Source organism: Meriones unguiculatus, chromosome 5, assembly GCF_030254825.1.
Source record: "Meriones unguiculatus strain TT.TT164.6M chromosome 5, Bangor_MerUng_6.1, whole genome shotgun sequence".
In the NCBI taxonomy this organism is placed as follows: Eukaryota; Metazoa; Chordata; class Mammalia; order Rodentia; family Muridae; genus Meriones; species Meriones unguiculatus.
This window is the reverse complement of record NC_083353.1, coordinates 120,449,552-120,468,210: the sequence shown is the minus strand read 5'-3', so window position 1 is coordinate 120,468,210 and position 18,659 is coordinate 120,449,552. Positions and strand designations below refer to the sequence as shown.

Sequence of the window (18,659 nt, the reverse complement as noted above, 5' to 3'; positions counted from 1 at the left end):
GTAAACTAAAGAAGGAACAAGAATAGAAAATCTATCTTCCTCCGTAACTATGACAAACAAACTCCCAGGATGTGGTATAGCTTAGCAGTACAGCACTTGCCTGGCATGCAGCAGGTTATGGGTTCCATACCTGGCAACACACACACACACGCTCTCTCTCTCTCTCTCTCTCTCTCTCTCTCTCTCTCTCTCTCTCTCTTTCTCTCACACACGCACACGTTTATAGAGAAAAGGAAAATCATAGGTTGCTGCACTGCTGAAGCTGCTGAGTTTGCTTTAAGTTAACCTGGAAAAGACAAAGGAAGCGGCTCGGAAGGTTATAATTACAGAAAATTGCTCAAGTGACTTCATCCCACCCACAGGCTCCGATGAGTACTTTATAAGCGAGTGTTCTGGAAGGTAGAGCTGCTAAGCATGGGTTTCATATGCTCCATTTAAAACATTATTTTATCAACACAACTGTTAATGGCTTCTAAACGAGAGTAGCAATTTCCAACAAGAGTGCCATAAGTTCCTCTCAGTATTCACCCTGGGGTTAAAGATGCAGAGCCACAGATGGATTGTTCCCTGGCTTGAACAATAAAATAATAGTACAAAGATTTCATAATCCCCCACTTTTCCCCAAGAGCCTTGCCTGCAACATTACTGTGTGCTAAGCGCGTCAGCGCAGTGTTTGCCGTGACTGGGGCACCGCCACCAAGGGAAGATCAACTCAGAAAACCGTAGGTCTGGGAGACGCCCGCTGCCCTCCCTTCCCAAAAATACTCCTGCTTTACCAAGAGTTCACTCGTGACCAGAGAAGCACTCCAAAATGCTAAGACATGCCATTCAGCCTACAGCACTGAAATTACTCTACTAGCTGTGTTCAGAGGAGCCAATTTAACAAATCAATGTCTTCTCTAAATTCTGCCTCAACCAGGCACATTGCTCTTGCTTTTAGTTCTCACCCTCCATCTACCTAGTCTTCCATCTCTTCTATGAGGTATCTCAGATTTGCGCCTTCTATTGTCCCTAAGTCAGCCAGGATGTCCATCAGTCTATCACCAGAAAACGACAGTGACTACCTGACTATCTCAGACCACTGCCACACTAATCACCCAAAATTTTAGATTTTTTTAAAAAGATGTGTTTCTATCTATATGTGTATGTCTGTGTGAGAATATGTGCTAATGCCAGTGGAGGCTAGAGATACACTGGATCCCTTGAAGTTGGAGTTATAGTAAGTTGCCTGATATGGGTACTAGAATCTTATTTCTGGTCCTCATGATAAAACAGTAAGTGCTTTTAACCTCTGAGCCATCTCTCCAGCACCCCCCCCCAAATCCCAGTTTTGAATGTGCTGGTGTCATGTTTCATGTTGCAGCAATTGTAATTTCCAGGCATGGCCTCCAAATCCCTTTCTTTAGCTTGAAGAGCCTCCAGCAGTCACGAGCCAAGTACTGTGCCTATGAATGCCACTTTCTAAAGTTGAGAGCAGTAAAAACTGTCATTGTTATTTTTACCACATCATATACAACTAATTATTTTAATTTAAATGTATAATGGCATATTGATTTTAATGCCATTATGGTTTTGGTCCATCTTTTGAATCTACAGAGATCATTTTGATCCTTATTTCTGTCATTCACCCATGTTAAATAATCTATCCAGTATCATCTGATATGGGTACTGGGATCTGACCTTTGGTCCTCATGATCTCTGGTCCCCCCCAAAAAAAAAATATTCTCACAGCTTTGAATATGCCAATGTCATGTTTTCTGTTGCAATAAATAAAATCATAATAGCAGGCACCCACATCCAGTGTATAAATGTGATTTATATGTCTCCACCTTTTTACTAAAAGTTAGTCAACAAGTCTTCAGTGAGTGCATAGGACATCTAGGGTTCTTTAGGGGGTAGTAAGTCAACTAGCATGATGTTGAACAAGGCAGAAGTCAAGGTCAGGCCCTCTTACACTTTTTCATTTTTTATGGAATCACACTGAAATTTGTTAATTTGCAAAAGACAAAAGTAACTGGAGACACTGTCCTGGATAATGAGCAAGCTCTGAAGGTAGAAAGAGTTGGAGTTGATATATGAGGGTTGCAGTGAGGTCCCTTTAGAGTCATCTCCCTTCTTTAACTTCCTCTCTTTCCTTTGTCTGAGCTTTGGGCATCCCTTTTGTTCTCCACAATTCATTAAAGACTATAGTTTAATAATTTCATTCACAAATTCTTTCAGGACCCTGGACAGGAGAGGTGAGTAGAGGTGGGAAACCACGAAGGGACAATACAGGGGAAATGAGGGGGTAGACATCCTCAACCAGCTCAGTATAGTCCCAGAGTTCTCTCTGGGGTTTCACTGCCTTGCCCTTTCGTATCTAGTTAAGTACCTTTCTATGTGACATAAAACATGGAAGCAAAAGAGGCGCTACACAGCTAGTCTCTGTCACACCGTATTATGACCTCAGGAAACCCAACAAACTGACTGGGCCCCTCCCTCATCACTGCTTTCACTCTGACCATATATTCTCCTTTCCTGGTCTTCCTCATTCCCATCACCTCAGCAGAGCCTTCAGATTCTACTCACTTGTAGCATTGTTCTCCTCTCGCCCTTGTTACATTTTCTTCCCTCCACACTATGACACACACTTGCAAATTAGACCTTTCACATGGTCCTTGCACAGCCACAGCAGCCATCTCAAATATCTCCTCCTTTTCTCTTTTGTGATTTACTTGAATATGTCATTAGCAATCTGGAGAAGATATAAAGAGTTAATGAGAAAGCAGGTTAAAAAACTTCCATTCTAGTGGGCTAAGCCATTAAAATATAAGTTCTAGCACTGAGAGTAGTGGCCCACATCTTTGATACTAGCACTTGGGAGACAAAGGCAGGTGGACCTCTGTGAGTTCGAGGCCAGCCTGGTCCACATAGTGAGTTCTAGGACAGCCAAAGTGAGACCCTGTTTCAAAAAGTCAAGAAAAAAAAGTTCTAGAAGAACAGAGATTAACTATCTTGTTACAGGCACACCAACCAGGAAACACAATAGCCATCATGTGTTTACCACCTTAAAGGAATGGTAAAAAGACATCTCTAGTCCTGTGCAAGGCTTGGAAGTAAAGGCTTGTAAGACAAAGACAAGAGGTGGGTGCTAGCTTTGACTCTGGAGCTCAAGACAGATGCAAGAATGGGGGGAAAAGAAAGATGAACACTTGGGATTTTCATATCTACTTAAGGAGCTTGCTCCTTAAGTATAGCAGCAACCAGATACTCCAAGGGTTTACATTGCTAGAGCTAAGCTTAATGAAGATTCCAGCAAAGATGTGCAAAATTGCAGACCAGGTATGGCGTTACATGACTTTAATCTCAGTATTTGGGAGGTTGAAGCAAAATAACTGCAAGTTTGAGGCTAATGGGCTACATAATGAGTTCAAGTCCAGCCTGAGTTACACAAAGACAATTTAAAAAACATCAGCCACTCAACCAACTAGCAAAATAGCAACAAAGCCAACTGATTAGAGGTGGTGAAGCCCAGTGGTGTGTGCTTACCATGTGGAAAGCCCTGGGCTGAGTTCACTTGTACCAAAGGAAAACCTATAAATACATATCAAAATATATTTATTTGTGAGAGTAGGAAAATGGCTCAGTGGGTAAAATACTTTCCATGTACATATGAGGACCAAAATGCACATTAAAAAAAAAAAAACAAAACAAAACGTTTGCTTATACAGCACAAACCTGTAACTGCAGCACAGGAGCCTTCCAGGAGCTTGCTACCCTACCAGGCTAGCCAAAATGGCAAGCTTTAGGTTTGGTAAGAGGCCTGATCTCAAATAAAATAAATAAGTAAGGTAGAGGGCTTGGATATGGCTTAGTGAGTAAGAACACTTGCTATTCAAGCCTGAGAACCTTGAGTTTGGAACTCATGTCAAAAAAATAAAACAAAACAGAGCTGGGCATGAGTGTGCCTGCGCCTATAAACTAGCATTATGGGGGACACAGACAAGAGAATCACTAGCTCCAGGTTCAGCGAGAGACCCTGTTTTAGGTGATAATAAAGGCATTAATAGATTGGGATACCAGATTTCTTCCTCTGACCTCTCTCTCTCTCTCTCTCTCTCTCTCACACACACACACACACACACACACACACACACACAAATAAGAATAAAAAATAAGGTGAAAAAGTGATTGAGGAAAGACATCCCAAAGGTAACCTCTGTTCTCCATACAAAGTCCCATGGGTGAGCATACCCACAAATACACGAGTGCACTAACACATACCAGATATATATGTGTATAAGTATGTGTGTATATGCATATATGAACCTAGAGTACTTTGGCCAGAGATAGTTATCTTTCTAAATAGTTTTTAACTGAAATCACAATATTTTGCCTCAACAACCTATGTTTTATCCCTAAGCTGAAATGGCTGAGACTCAGTTGAGTGTTACCAAAAATCAAAATAGGGATAACCAAGGCCAAAATAAATAAGCCTCAGAAATATAGCACCTTGCCAGAACTTACTGCAAGCTGGAGGAGGACTGAGTTCAACCACTACTAACCAGAGCTCTGCTTGCATCGGGGAACTTTTTTCCCACTTCCATATAATGCCCTTCCTGTGTGGTGCTGCTGGAGACTGTTACAGTCTCTTCTAGACACTGCCGGGAGGCACTGCAGAGGGATAACTCCTATGTGGCCAGTGTTAATATTAGCCCTCCCTGGTACTCAGAGAAGTCTCACATGGCTTTTACGTGTTCTTTGTGTGCCCTCCTTGTGCATCTGGTTTCCTTTCATTAATTATTGATCCTCTGTCCTGTTTCCCCTTATTGTATAATTATGAGATGTAGTGTGGCCAGGTGGTTTTATTGATAGGCTTATCTACCACTGCTCAATGACCACATCCAAAAACAACAATGGATGTCATTATTAGATTTACTTTGTTTACAGATACATTGCTTTTGTGTTGGATATTAACTATCCATGGCTAACCATTTCTTTTTGTTGATGTCATACGGTCTAAATTCCTGGCAGCCTTGACACTATTATCCTTCCTATTTGAGGTTTGGGGCAGGTTTTAAAGGCAAAGTTTTACTCTTTTCAACTGTGTGGTGTCTATCTCTCTGGTTACTGTTACTGTGTTTAAGTGGTATGGTACACACAGTGGTTTAAAGTCCCAGGGAAAGAAGACCTCTGTGTTTTAAGTAAGCATTGTACTAATAAAAAATATACACAACGGCAAGGAATAGGCTATCATAATAAACCCTGCATTGATGCTATACAGACAAGCACAGTAAAATAGTAAATGGACTCTCATTCGAACCAGGGATAGAGCTCAGAGGTAGGGCGCTTGCTTAGCTCTACCTTGCACAAGGCCCTGGGTTTATCCCAAACTCTGCAGAAAACAAATAATCTTAATCTTAAATTTTATAAGACATAGTGACAAATCATCGCAGTAGTTGAAGGCCAGTCTCATCTACCTAGTGAATTTGAGGCTAGCCTAGACTACGTGAAGCTGTTCTCAAAACAAAACAAAAAAAGAGCACAGGAGCTGATGATATATTCAATTGGTTGAATGCTTGCTCATGTACAAGGACCTGGGTTAGATCCCAGCAACCCAGAGCATAGTGGGGCATAGCGGCTCACACGCCTATAGTTCCCGCACTGAAAGGTAAAGGCAGGAGAGGAGGATGCCAGAGGACATCCTCAGCTACATGGTGCATTTGAAGCCAGCCTTTCAGCCTCTGTCTCGGAACTAAAGGAAAACAGTTTCAACAGATAACCAACACTGCCTCTCACTTGTTGCACATAATGTAGCAATGCCCCCCCCCAAAAAAAAATCCTAAGGTAAACCCAGGTAATTTTTAAAAAAGATTCTTACCAGGCAGAGTTCTTGTTCTGCCAACGATGATATTATATGATCTCCTACAGACCTCACATCTGGCTCTGTCCTGGTAAGCATTTAAGGTCATTTGAATAATCTTACTAAGGATGACAGTTATAAAAATTATATTTAAAAAACAAGTAAGCATAGGAAGAGATGAGGGAAGGAGGGTGAGATTGGGAGGGAATGAGGAAGGGGACTACAGCTGGGAAACAAAGTGAATAAACTGTAATTAATATAAAAAATTTTAAAAACAAGTAAAAATCTTCAACAATGTAAAAACACAAATGCACAATGGAGCTGAATGAATATCTTACACCAATGATCCAAAAACGATCTGGAAAAACAGATGATGGGCAGGTGTGGCTTAATGTCAAGGCATGCTAAAAGCTTTAGGGTTTTACATGACCCAAGTGAATGGTCTATCAAGAAACTCTCTTAAACGGGAGCTATACTAAAAGGAATATAGCATGCAGAAAAAGAAGAGCCATTTGTGTGGAGTGAAAATTTTGGAATTTTGGTTTCTCTAAAAACACAGAAATAGTATAAGGATATGTTTTCATTTTAATCCCAGGTGTGGGGATATGGGACTGCTTCACGGCAGCTGACTATGGTTTGCTTCATGCTGTAGCAGAAGTGTGGTTTTGCCAGCTGTAGACAGGTTCTGAGATTGTATGGCATTTGGAATTCTGAATGGGACTCCACTCAGAGGGTGCATAAAGGCCTAAGCCTTTGATAGGTGGTGGGTGGGTAGAGGTTGGTTATTTAGGAAAGAGGTTGTTGGTTGGTTGCTGTTGATCATGGTTTGTTAAGTAATCATGTACAAGGAAGAAACAAGAAAAAGAAGAGATTAGATATCCTGATGGCAAAGATCAAACCAAGGAACTCAAGGCCCCTACTCAGCAGAAAGTATTCTACTGATGTTGCCCACTTTCCAACCCCCGGCTTTATTTGGGAATCTCCTTCCTTTCCTCTCTATCCTTTTTTCTCTCATATCTAGTGTTAGGAAGTTGAAAGGGTAGAAAAAGGGTGGAGAAGGGTAGAAGAAAGAAAAACCCAGAAAGTAGCAAACACTGGCTCCAGCTATGGAAAGAGACAGAGGACCCAGCCTGCACTTGAAATACTGTGCTCAGTTCCATAGGTCAGATTCTAGGAAGACCAACATGGAATGCATGTAGGTTTCAAATCAGACAGCTGAATGATACAACATCATGTTATACAAGGAATCAGATCAGCCTAGAAAAACAATTGTTCTGTAATTTTTAAAAGAGTACACATTATCTTATGAAGAGAAGACAGAAAAAGCTCTTAATAATGCTTGGTGTTGAAGGTAATATCATGAAACTCAACGTTCAGATAGCCCTTGTTTAAATGTACAAATGTCCATTAAATTTGTTTTTGGGGTTTGGTTTTTTTGTTGGGTTTTTCTTGGTTTTTTTGTTTTGTTTTGTTTTGTTTTGTTTTGTTTTGTTTTGTTTTTGAGACAGGGTTTCTCTGTATAGTTTTGGCTGTCCTGGAACTCACTCTATAAAACAGGCTGGCCTCGAACTCAGAGGTCCGAATGGCTGGTCCGCCTGGCTCTGCCTCGTAATTGCTGGAACTAAAGGCATGTACTTGAAAGGAACAGGGTAGCTTTACAGGTTTCTTTATAAATTCTATACCCCATGTTAAATTAAGTTCTCCCAGCACTTTTCCAGAAAGCCGGAGGAAGAGCGGGTGAATTGAAACAAGACTCCACCCCGTTGCAAAGGAAAGCGAAAGGTCTTCTCCCCACTGTGGAGAAGTGTCCAGATCTGCAGTAGGAGATAACGTTGCCTGGTAATTGGTCCAGACGTCACAGCTCCCCCACCCACATCCGGGCGGGATCAGATGGACTTGGTGCCTAGAATGAACCAATCATTTTAAAAGCCAACTCTTCTACCCACTCCAGTGTTGCCAAGCTTGCAACCTCTGAGATTCCCACGCGCTCCTTCCTTTAAAAACCTCAGCCTTCTGTCTCTCCTGGCTGTTCCTCTCTGGTTGGGGGAAGTGGGGTCAGACACATTGCTCAATGGCTTAAATAAACCTCTCACAAATTGCATCAATCCGGCCTCCCGAGTTTTCTTCATCCTCCCCTTGGAAATTAGGGTTCCCCTTGGGCCTAACATACTACCATGCCTGGTTTCTTTAAATATTTTAAAATACAATCTTGGCATACATTGTAATTTCCATAAAACTGTTATAATAGTGGCTTTGCTTATAATTATTTAAGACATTACAAATTTTCTCCAACTAGAAAAGGTACAAACTATAGTACACACGTAAAATTGAACACTGGGAATGAAAGGGAACAAGTTATTGATAGTAGGGATGACTCTTGACTGTATTACTCTAAGTGAAAAAAGCCAGGCTCAAACGGTTACACGTTTATGATTCCTTACAGCACGAGAAAGGGTAAACTCCAAGAAGAAAGCACATCAGTGGGACAGAAAGGTAAGGGATGAGACTGGCTACAAAGGTACATGGGAGAGTTTTGAGGAATGGTGGAATTACTGTATACTTTGTTGTCAGGGTGTTAACACAATGGTATGGATCCATCAACATTCTAGAATTAATGTTAAAACAGGTGCACTTTGCTGTATTTAAATTATATCTTAATTAAAAAAATAAAGGAAAATTTGTTAAAGTTAGACACAGAAAAAACATACAAAAAGAACAAAACAAGAATCATTTTTTAGGGGCTGGAAAGATGGCTCAGAGGTTAAGAGCACTGGCTACTCTTCCAGAGGTCCTGAGTTCAATTCCCAGCAACCACATGGTATCTCACAACCATCTATAATGAGATCTGGTGCCCTCTTCTGGCACGCAGGTGTACATGCAGACAGGTGTACCATGGAAACATTGTAATACATAATAAGTAAATAATTCTTTTTTTAAAAAAATAATCATTTTTTAAAAACTGAGGAGAGGTCTAGAGAGATAGCTCAGCAGTTAAGAGCACTGGCTGCTTAAAGGATCCAGATTTTGTTCCCAGCCCACACAGCAACTCACAACCATTTGTAACGCCAGTTCTAGGGTATGCCTCCACAGGCCGATGTGGCTGAATACCTGGCCATGGGGAGTGACACTATTAGTAGGTGTGGTCTTGTTAGAGTAAGTTTGTCACTACCGTGTGGGCTTTGAGGCCTCCTACACTCAAGCTACACCCAGTGTGGCACATAGTCTCCTGCTACCTGCAGATCCAGATGTAGACATCTCAGCTCCTTCTCCAGCAGTGTCTACGTGAACACTGCCATGGTTCCCACCTTGATGGTAATGCACTAGTCCTCTGAAACTATAAGCCAGCCCCAATTAAATGTTTTCCTTTGTAAGAGTGGCCAAGGTCATGGTGTCTCACAGCAATGAAATCCTAACTAAGACACAGGGGATATGATGCCCTCTTCTAGATTCTTTGGGCACAGACATCCATGCACATAAAATAAAAATAAATAAAACATTCCTTTAAAAGAGTAAACCTAGGAGAAAAACTAAAGAGAAATAAAGATTTTATCAGAAAAAAAGGCAAGATTCTTATTACCAGCAGACCTACACTATAAGAAATGCTAAGAAACGTTCTCTTGGCAGAACCATGATGACAAAAAGAAACCTGGATCTACCTAAGGGAATGAGAATCTCTGGGACTGGCTGACATGAAAGTAAATACGAAACACCATTTTATTATATCTAATCACTCTGACTCACCGATTGTCTGAAGTGGGAGTCAATAAAGCATGGTCCCAGGGCCGAGTCTCACTCAAATGGGGTTTTATAAGACAAGTTACATAGGAACTCAATCTTTCATCCACCATCTAAGGTTGCTGTCTTATAACACGGACCAGACAGCCTGTCTGCAAAGCTCTACCATGAGACCTTTGGAGAAAATGTTTGCCAGTGCCTGATCTGAAGCAAAAGGCAGGAGCAAGAACATAATGCTTTGTTTTGTTGTATAGCGTACACTAAAGAAAACTGTATGACAACACAGCACGAAGATGGAGAAGGAACTGGAGTGAACTACAGTGAAACACATGAAGTGGTGATGAACTGAAGATGTGTGCTGAAGTGGTGATGAACTGAAGATGTGTGCTGAAGTGGTGGGCAGCACGATCTACAAAAAGACTCTATCTCAAAAAATGAAAAAGAAAGATGTATATTGAGCTCCTAGGATAACCACGTTTTTAAATCTTAATTTAAAACCATAAAAAGGCATAACCCTAAAGCAACAGAAAATAAGGGGAAATGAATTTTTTTAAAAAGTGGAGTAGGAGTAGGAGTACACCTCAATGGTAGGAAACGGTCCTAAGTTCCATCCCCACTGTGGGGAAATTGAATGACTGTATATGCTGATATAAAGAAATTTTAAAATTAAAAAGAAATGACTGCCATGACTCTTCTTAGAGTCAAGTAAGAAAAAAGTCCTCTCTACAAAGAGTAACTGTAAAATGAAAATAAATATAAAAATTTTAAAAATAAAATGATTTTGAGGGTTAGGAAATCAACCAAAAGCCAAACAAGCATTTGAGAAGCTTCTATGCCTTATAAACATTCAGACTATTGGGAATATTGGGAATCTCTGGCTTTCAGACCTGTGGCATCTTTCATCCCTTATGCCCAGTTGAGGAGAAGCTGTACCAGAAAGGAGCTGCTTACAAGGACAGCAGTGGGGAGTGGGGGGCTCTGAATTATCAGGAGCTTTATGTCACTGCAATCAAATACCTAAAAAAAAGCAACTTAAGGGAAGCAGGCTTTATGGTGATCTGAGCTTTCGATGAATCATGCCAGGGAGGGCATCATGGTGGCCAGGAAAGCAGTGAGATTTTGCCTCAAAACAAAAGAAAGAGCACTAAGCAGACCAAAAGTCTTGGTAGGAAAGGCTAGAATTTCAAATGCTCAATTTTTTTTTAAGATTAAAAACAAATTTAATTATGTGTTATGTGGGGGGGGGGGTGCATCTGAGTACAGGTACCATAAAGCCCAACGGCATCAGGCCTCAGAGCTGGAGTCACAGTTGGTTGGGAGGTGTCCAAAATGGGTGGCAGGAACTGAATTCAGGTCCTCTGGAGAAGCTGCAAGTGTTCTTAACCACTGAGCCATCTCCCCAGCCCCTAAAATGTCCAGTTCTTACCAAAAGTTTAAAAAAGTAATTCAAAGGAAAAGAACATGTGAGTCATACTCAGTGGAGAAAATGGTAATGGAAATAGCCATGCAGTATCCAAAGCGTGAGATATAGTAGACAAAAATTCAAAAGCAGTTATTACGATAGATAACCAAAGGGAATTGTAATGAAATAATTGAATAAACACGTGAACATAATGATTCGACAAATAAGAGGCTCTCAGTAAAGAGGACACAAACGCATGCATCAAATGAAAATAGTGGAAGTGAGAAACACAATAACTGAGCTGCTTGGATGTAGCTTAGATGTCAGGAGAAGAATAAGAGCCTGAATACAGACACCCTACATTCTAAAGACCAGAGAGGAAAGCATGGTTCAAAACATTGAGAGCACCTCAACGGTTCATGCAACAATGTCACACATGCCAACGTACACAATGGAAATTCCAGAAGAGAAGCTCGATGAAGTGGATGAAAACATTAATACACACTATCAAAAAGTTTGAGTCCCCTGTAGGACAACTAGGCACAGCACAAACTGCTGAGGACCAAAGTTGAAAAACTTCCTGAGCATAGGAGAAAGGCAACTTACCCCAAATGACAGAAGGCTGCAGTGACATAGACAAAGTTCCAGGGAAGATTCTGTCAATTGAGCCTTACATATCCAGTAAAAATGAAAAGAAAGGGATGGAGAGATGGCTCTGTGGTTAAGAGCATTGGCTATTCCTCTAGAGGGCCTAGGTTTCATTCCCATCATGAGATGATGGTTCACAACAATCTGTAACGCCAGTTCCAGTGGCTCTGGCATCCTTCTGGTCCCCACAGACACCAGGCTCACAAGTAGTATAGGAACATACACGCTGGCAAAATACACACACATTATTATTTTAAAAATAAAATAATACTTTTTTCAATTTTTTAAAATATAAAGAGAAGCCACAGACTAGGAAGAAAATATCTGTAAACCTGATAAAGAAGGTATCGACAGAATGTATAAAGAAATTCTCGTCTAAGTTAAAAATGATTTTTAAATAGGTGTAAGATTTAAATAACTTTAATTTATAAAGATACATTAATAGTTAATGAAAATGAAAACAATCTTATCATTAGAGAAATATAAATGAAAGTCACAATGACATACCATTACATATCTAGTCCAATTGTTATACTCAGAAAGACAGAGGAAATGGAATAAACACTGCTCAAAGAATGCAAAATAGTACAGCCAATCTGAAAAGGCTTGGCAGTTTGGTAAAATTAAATATAAGTTTACCACACATGCTCTAGCAACTCCACTGCTAGGACCTGACCCCAAGCAACTAAAACATGCTCACATAGCACAGCGCACAAACAGACAGAGCAACATCTGCTTCATGATAAAAACCTGGGCACTGGGGCAGCGATGAGGCTCAGTTGGTAGAGTATTTGCCTAGCATGCATGAAGTCCTGAGTCTGAGCCCTAGCACCACATGAAATGGTGTGGTGGTGCATGCTTGAAATCCCAGCACTTTGGAGGGGGATGTAGGAGGACCAGGACTTCAAAGTCATTCTTGGCTGTACAGTGAGTTCAAGGCCAGCCTCCGCTACATAAGACCTGGTCTCAGGAAAAGGAAAACAAAACAAAATAACCTTAGGTGTTAAACTAAAAAATTAGCTCAGTACTAGTAGACTCAGGGACAGGGAGTCATTGTCTTCAGTGGTGTAACCGACCAGTGACCCCACCAGGCTCCAAGGGATAGTTCCAATCTGATGGTCACACAGATGGCCCCAGTTAAAGCAAATGCCTCACAAAACCAACCCAAAAGTTAGCTCTGGAAGGAGAGGGTATCGGAGGATTCATAGCGATGAAAGGGAGATAAGAGAGGGGACAGAGAGTGAGTAAACAGAATACATTACATACATGTATGAAACTGTCAAAGAACTAACAATAAACAAAATAATTGGCTTGACTCCATCTACACACGCATCTAGATGCTTGAGCCTGTTGGTCAGGCTCCAGGCAGGAGCAAGGATAACCTGCAAAAGTAAGATCATTTCACTTAGACCTTCTTACCTCTTGATTTCTACTTAGATCATTTCTTCCCATTGATTTTTCCTTCTATCTGCTGAGGGGGTCTCCTGGGTTGACTCTCTTGAATCCACACATCATTCATGTCTTTTTAGTTCATTCATTAGTTTCTTTTTTGTGCTGAATAGTATTTTATTCTACATTCTAGACATACCATATTTCATTTATCCACTCACCACCAGATAGATATTTAAACTGTCTCCAGTAAACTCAATTATGTCTTTGAGCACAGTGATAGACTGAAAATAATTTTCTAAACACACACAACATAAGGACACTATATAGTTTCTTGTGGTCAGAATTTTTTTTTCCTTTTCTGCCTTGATAAACACTAAAAGAGGCAATTACAGATTACTGTTATGTCACAGAACATGTATATTTTTCCAACTAACTTGCACTTGAAATGAGCTGTGACCTAGTTCTAAAAGAAATCCAGATGCTTCGGAGTCCATGTTCTTAACAAGAACCCTTAGAAACACTACCACAGGCTGCGGGCACTTCTGTGGCCAACTGCTTTAGTCTAGTGACATCTAGTGGTGAAAGTGTTATCGAAAAAGAACTCGTGGGATGACTGGATGGCTCAGAGTAAGGGTACCTGTCTCCAAACCTGAAGACTTGAGACTGATACCCAAGACCCAAAGTCAGTAATAAGTTTCCAAAATCACATCTCTTTAAAACGATGTCTAGGGCCTGGGGAGTGAAGCTTCGTGCCACAACATTTGCCTAGGATGCCTAAGGCCCTGGGTTTGATCCCCAGCACCACAAAGGAACCATCACTAAAATCATTAGCTTAATAATCTGAGTTTTGAGACAATAAGTAGAATTCAAGATTACCATCTTCAAATATTAGTTTTCCCAATGCATGGCCCATGCACGTTTTCAAGTTCACTTAAAACACTAGCGTAATAAAAAGTTATCTTTTATCTCAATTACTGAAAGGGAATCTGAAGCCAGAGTCTGACCATCAGCGTTTTAATTCTGATTTAATTCCAAACAATTCTGGAAAATTTTATAAAGCCTTCTCTCCCCTAAATTAACACTTCACTACTAGATGTTAGTATGCTTAAAAATAGAAGCATATTAGAGGGTTTTTGAAAAGTAGAAGACTTAAAATGACTGACAGAATTCTCTACTGTCTACCTTTATGTGTTCAGGCTGTTACAAAATACTGCCAAACCAGATCTTCAGAGAGAATAAATGCATCACTTATTGTCACACGTCAGCAGCATTTTAGCTAGCCAAGATTGGAAATAACATTGTTTACAATCACTTACTTCCAGGTACTAACTTTTCTTTAAATTCAGAATATAACACAAATTACAAATGTAAAAAAAGAAAGAAAGAACAGTCAGCACACGTGCTGGCAGTTACTCAGACTTTGGTTTATTTGGGGGGGCAGCTTTGCTATGGAAGCTAGGGAGTAGACCTTGAACTCGCTATGCATCCCAGGCTAGTCTCCAACTTACAGCTGTCCCCCTGCCTCTCTTTGCCTCCAAGTGCTAGGATTACAGGTCTGACCCACCATAACCAAGCTGAGCTAACCATTAAGATTAACTGAAATGAAAACCTGTACTTACTACTGAAGTGGAGGGATAGCTCAATACGAAAGTGTTTTTCTACCATGATCTAAGCTATACAGAAAGAACTTACCTCAAAGTCGGGAAAAGAAAAAAAGCCTAAGCTGGAATCAGAGTGTTAGCTCCTTACCTATGGCTACCTAGATTACAGTATATCCCAAATATAATTTTAGCAAAGAGTTATAACTTCTTTTTATTTTGTTCCAAAGATTTTAAAACTAGGGATGCCCTCCCTGACTCTTTATATAGCTTCACTCATCCCTTGGAGTCGAGCTAAATGTTTCTTCCTCTGTGAAGCCTACTCCAAATTTACAGGCTAAGGTAATAATCCTCTCTCCATGTATGTATATTCTTTTGAATATATGACAGTATTACTTGCAATATATAACTGCGAGCTATTTAGCTGTCTAAATTGCCCGCAAAACTACCCAAGCTCCTGAAGGTTGGTGGCCATATTGTATTGTTTGCATTTTTGCTCTCTGAATACCCTCTGACACATAGCAGTGTGCTGCAAAAATGATTTAAAGGCTACAGGCATAAGGCTTGAAAGTGAAAAAGAAGTAAAAATACAAAAACCTAGATTAAATGTTTCTTCCTACTTTCCTAGAAATGACTAATCTCTACAAAGAATTAACTACTAGTATGCCTTCCAGCCATAAACAAATAGAAACCAGATAAAGTATATGAGCTATTCTAGAGATGCTCTGCGACAAGCTGTGCCAGACTTTGTCCCTGCAAGGGGGTGGGGGGGAAGCCTACTATTTACCTAGCATACTGCCTGAAGGTAGTTTCCAGGATGTGAACCAGGGAGGTGACTTAGTCACGGCTGCTGTAACCAAAACAGCACGGATACATGGCTTAAACAACAAATCTTTCCTTCTCCTAGTTCTGAAGCCTGGAATAGCCATAGCCTCTGAGCCTGCAGACTTGGTTCTAGTTTGCAAATGGCAGTCTGCAAATGGCAGTCTCATCACCTGGCAAAAGCAAGCATGCTCTTCTTTTCATCTTCTCTTGTAAGGGCATGAATGTCACCTCTAAGGGTGCCCCTCTTATAATCAAATCACCTAGAGGCCTAAGGTCCCATCTCCCTATACCACCGGAGGGGATTCCATTGCAGCTTTCAGTTTGGGACTGATAAAGACATTCAGTCCATAGCAAAGAGGATCTCTGAAAGAAGCCCAGCTTCCTTACTGATCTGGGAGAGGGCACAGTCTTGGAAAAACTAGTCTCTCCAGCTGAAACAGCAGAACAAGGGAGAGGCAAGACTTCAGTAAGGGGACACTTGAACTCGGCACAAGGGTGCCTGTGAATCTCCAACTAATACTAATCTGAAAATACATGGTGTAAAAGTCCATGAAGCTGGAGAAACAGCCACAGGAAAGTGGTAAAGAAGTTTCTTAATCTCATACAAGGCCAGGAATAGTTCATATTCCCACCAGCCACAGTCTGCAGAAGCTGGGGCTACCGATGGAGTTCTCACAGGTAGTGCTGGAACCCTGACACCATGGTAGTGAGGGCATGACACACTGAGGACTGCTCTGCACTGGTTGTGTGGCCCACACCTGTAATCCCAGCACCTGAGGTGGAAACAGGAGGATCAGGAGTTTAAGGTCATCCTTGTCTACATAGCATGTTGGAGGCCAACCTGAGCTACATGAGACCCAAGCTTAAAAACAAAAACAGCAATGAAAAAGACTGCTCTGGAGAACACAACTGAGAAATAGGAAAAAAAACTAGAAAGGGTCACGCTGATTATAAGGAACCTGCAACAAAGCTGGGCATGGTGGTGACACACGCCTTTAATTCCGGCACTTGGAGGCAGAGGTAGAGGATCTCTGTGAGTTCAAGGCCAGCCTGGTCTACACAATAAATTCCAGGACAGCCAGGGTTGTGTAGAGAGAGAAAAAAAGAAAGCTCAAAAATAAGTAACCTGCAACCTCTGCAACAGAGCAAAGTCTACTATCCTTCAAAAGGAAAGAGCAGCTAAAACCATAAAATTTGTAATGGTTAGCCTATAAAAAACTTCTAGTCATGCAAAGAAGCTAAGGAAGAGGACTTGTAACAAAGAGAATGTTTGACCAATAAAAAACATAATCCAGAAAAAAATGAATGAGAAAAAGTCAATATAAATGCACTCAGATTTCCAAATCCGAGAAAGACAGAATAAAGGGAAGTTACCTATCCGACTTAAAATATTTGAGATTGATTTAGAATAGTATAGACAAAAGAGAAAATAGACTATTGAATTTAGCAGTATAGCAATGAAAATAATCCAAAATAAGGATAAAAAGGAAAAAGAATAAATTAAAAACTGAAAGCTATACCAGGGCTGGAAATAAAGGCCAGTGGCAGTGTGCTTATTTGATAAAAACCTAAGATTTGATCCCAGCACTGCAGAAAAGAAAACAAATAAAAATGCTGGATTTTAGGAGTGTGACTATAAACCCAGAACCTGAGGCAGAATATATAATTCAAAGCCAGTTTGCTTTGAATGAGTTGTAGGCCAGCCTGAGATGGCTATATAGCAAAACTCTGAACACTATAAGAAAAAGGAAGGAAAAGAAGGAAGGGAGGGACGAAGGAAGGAAGAAAGAAAGAGGGGGAAGGGAGGGAGAGACAGAGGTAGGAAAAAAGGGAAGGAGGGAGGAAGGGAGGGAGGGAAGAAGAAAGAAGGGAAAGGAAGGGAGAATGTGCTGGGTGATAGTGGTACACACTGTTAATTCCAGCACTTGGCAGGCAGATCTCTGAGTTTGAGGCCAGCCTGGTCTACAAAGCAAGTTCCAGTACAGTCAGGGATACACAGGAAAATCTTGATTTGAAAAACCAGAGAGAGAGATGGTTGGGAGGGAGGGAGGAAAGACAGGGGGAGAGAGAGAGAAAAAAGAGAGAGAGAGAAAGGGGGAAAGAAAAAAGGGGGAGGACAGAAAATCAAAATAGACTGGGAGGAAAATATCAAGTGGTCTAATGATATATCTACTGAGTCTCACAAAAAGAAAAATGGGGGCAAAATAGTAAAATAAATAACTAATAATATTTGATTAAAACAACCAAGCAGGTATGAACCAGGCCAGTTTGATGCCTCAGAAGGTCAAGAGAAGGTAAAGGTGCTTGCTATACAATTTTGATGACCTGAGTTTATCTCCAGAACCTTCGTAAAGGAGGAAGGTGAGAATATACTTCATAAAGTTGTCCTCTGACCTCCACATACATACAGAGGTATATGTGCTGACATATGCCCCACACACACACACACACTTTACTTTAAAAGCTATTAGAGAACACATGGCACATACCAGTGTGAGCGCGTTATTTTAAAGATATGGGTAAAAACAAGAACAAGCGCAGACCGGTGCATGTATATGCGGGTGGGTACAGACACATGCATTTCCCAGTTAAATCTACTGAACAGGTGTGGGGATGGTTCCTCAGTGTCATTTTACACTAGAAGACCCAGGAGGTACTTTTAAAATGCTAGGGTCAGGCGGGGACAGCATGACATTGTTCCAGAAACCAAGGATGTGTTCAAGGAAAAGCAGGAATTCATCAAAGGGACATGAGAAAATAGACTGAAAGTGTGCAGCTGAATACACTTGAAACATCTGAAGAATAAAAATAATGACTTTCCTTGCAAAAAAAAAAACCAAAAATAAAAACAAGAAAAGCAAACTAAAAACAGAAGCCTACTATTCTATGCTTACTTAAATAAATGAACGAAAAACAAACAAAAGAAGAAAGCTCTTCCTTGTATTAGAATGCAAGCTGGTCACTGTAGAAGGGATGATAACATATGAAAGGCATTGTGCAACCGTGACAGGGTAACTAATTGCAAAAAATTCCAAGCCGGACATAGTAGCACATGCCCATAATCCTAGCACTTGGAAGGTAGAGGTAGAAATTCAAGGCCACCTTTGGTTATATAGCAAGTTAGAGGCCAGCCTGGGCTACATGAGACTCTATCTCAAAAAAAGAACAAAAAATTAATAATAATAAATGCATCAATAGATTTTCTAAGTGGTAAAAG

At 40.6% G+C, this 18,659-nt stretch overlaps 1 protein-coding gene across 1 annotated transcript in view; it reads right to left on the bottom strand.

Annotated features, from left to right (window-relative positions):
- Borcs5 (BLOC-1 related complex subunit 5) overlaps positions 1-18,659 on the bottom strand; it is a 68,657-nt gene that overhangs the window by 37,968 nt on the left and 12,030 nt on the right. The window lies entirely within an intron of this gene.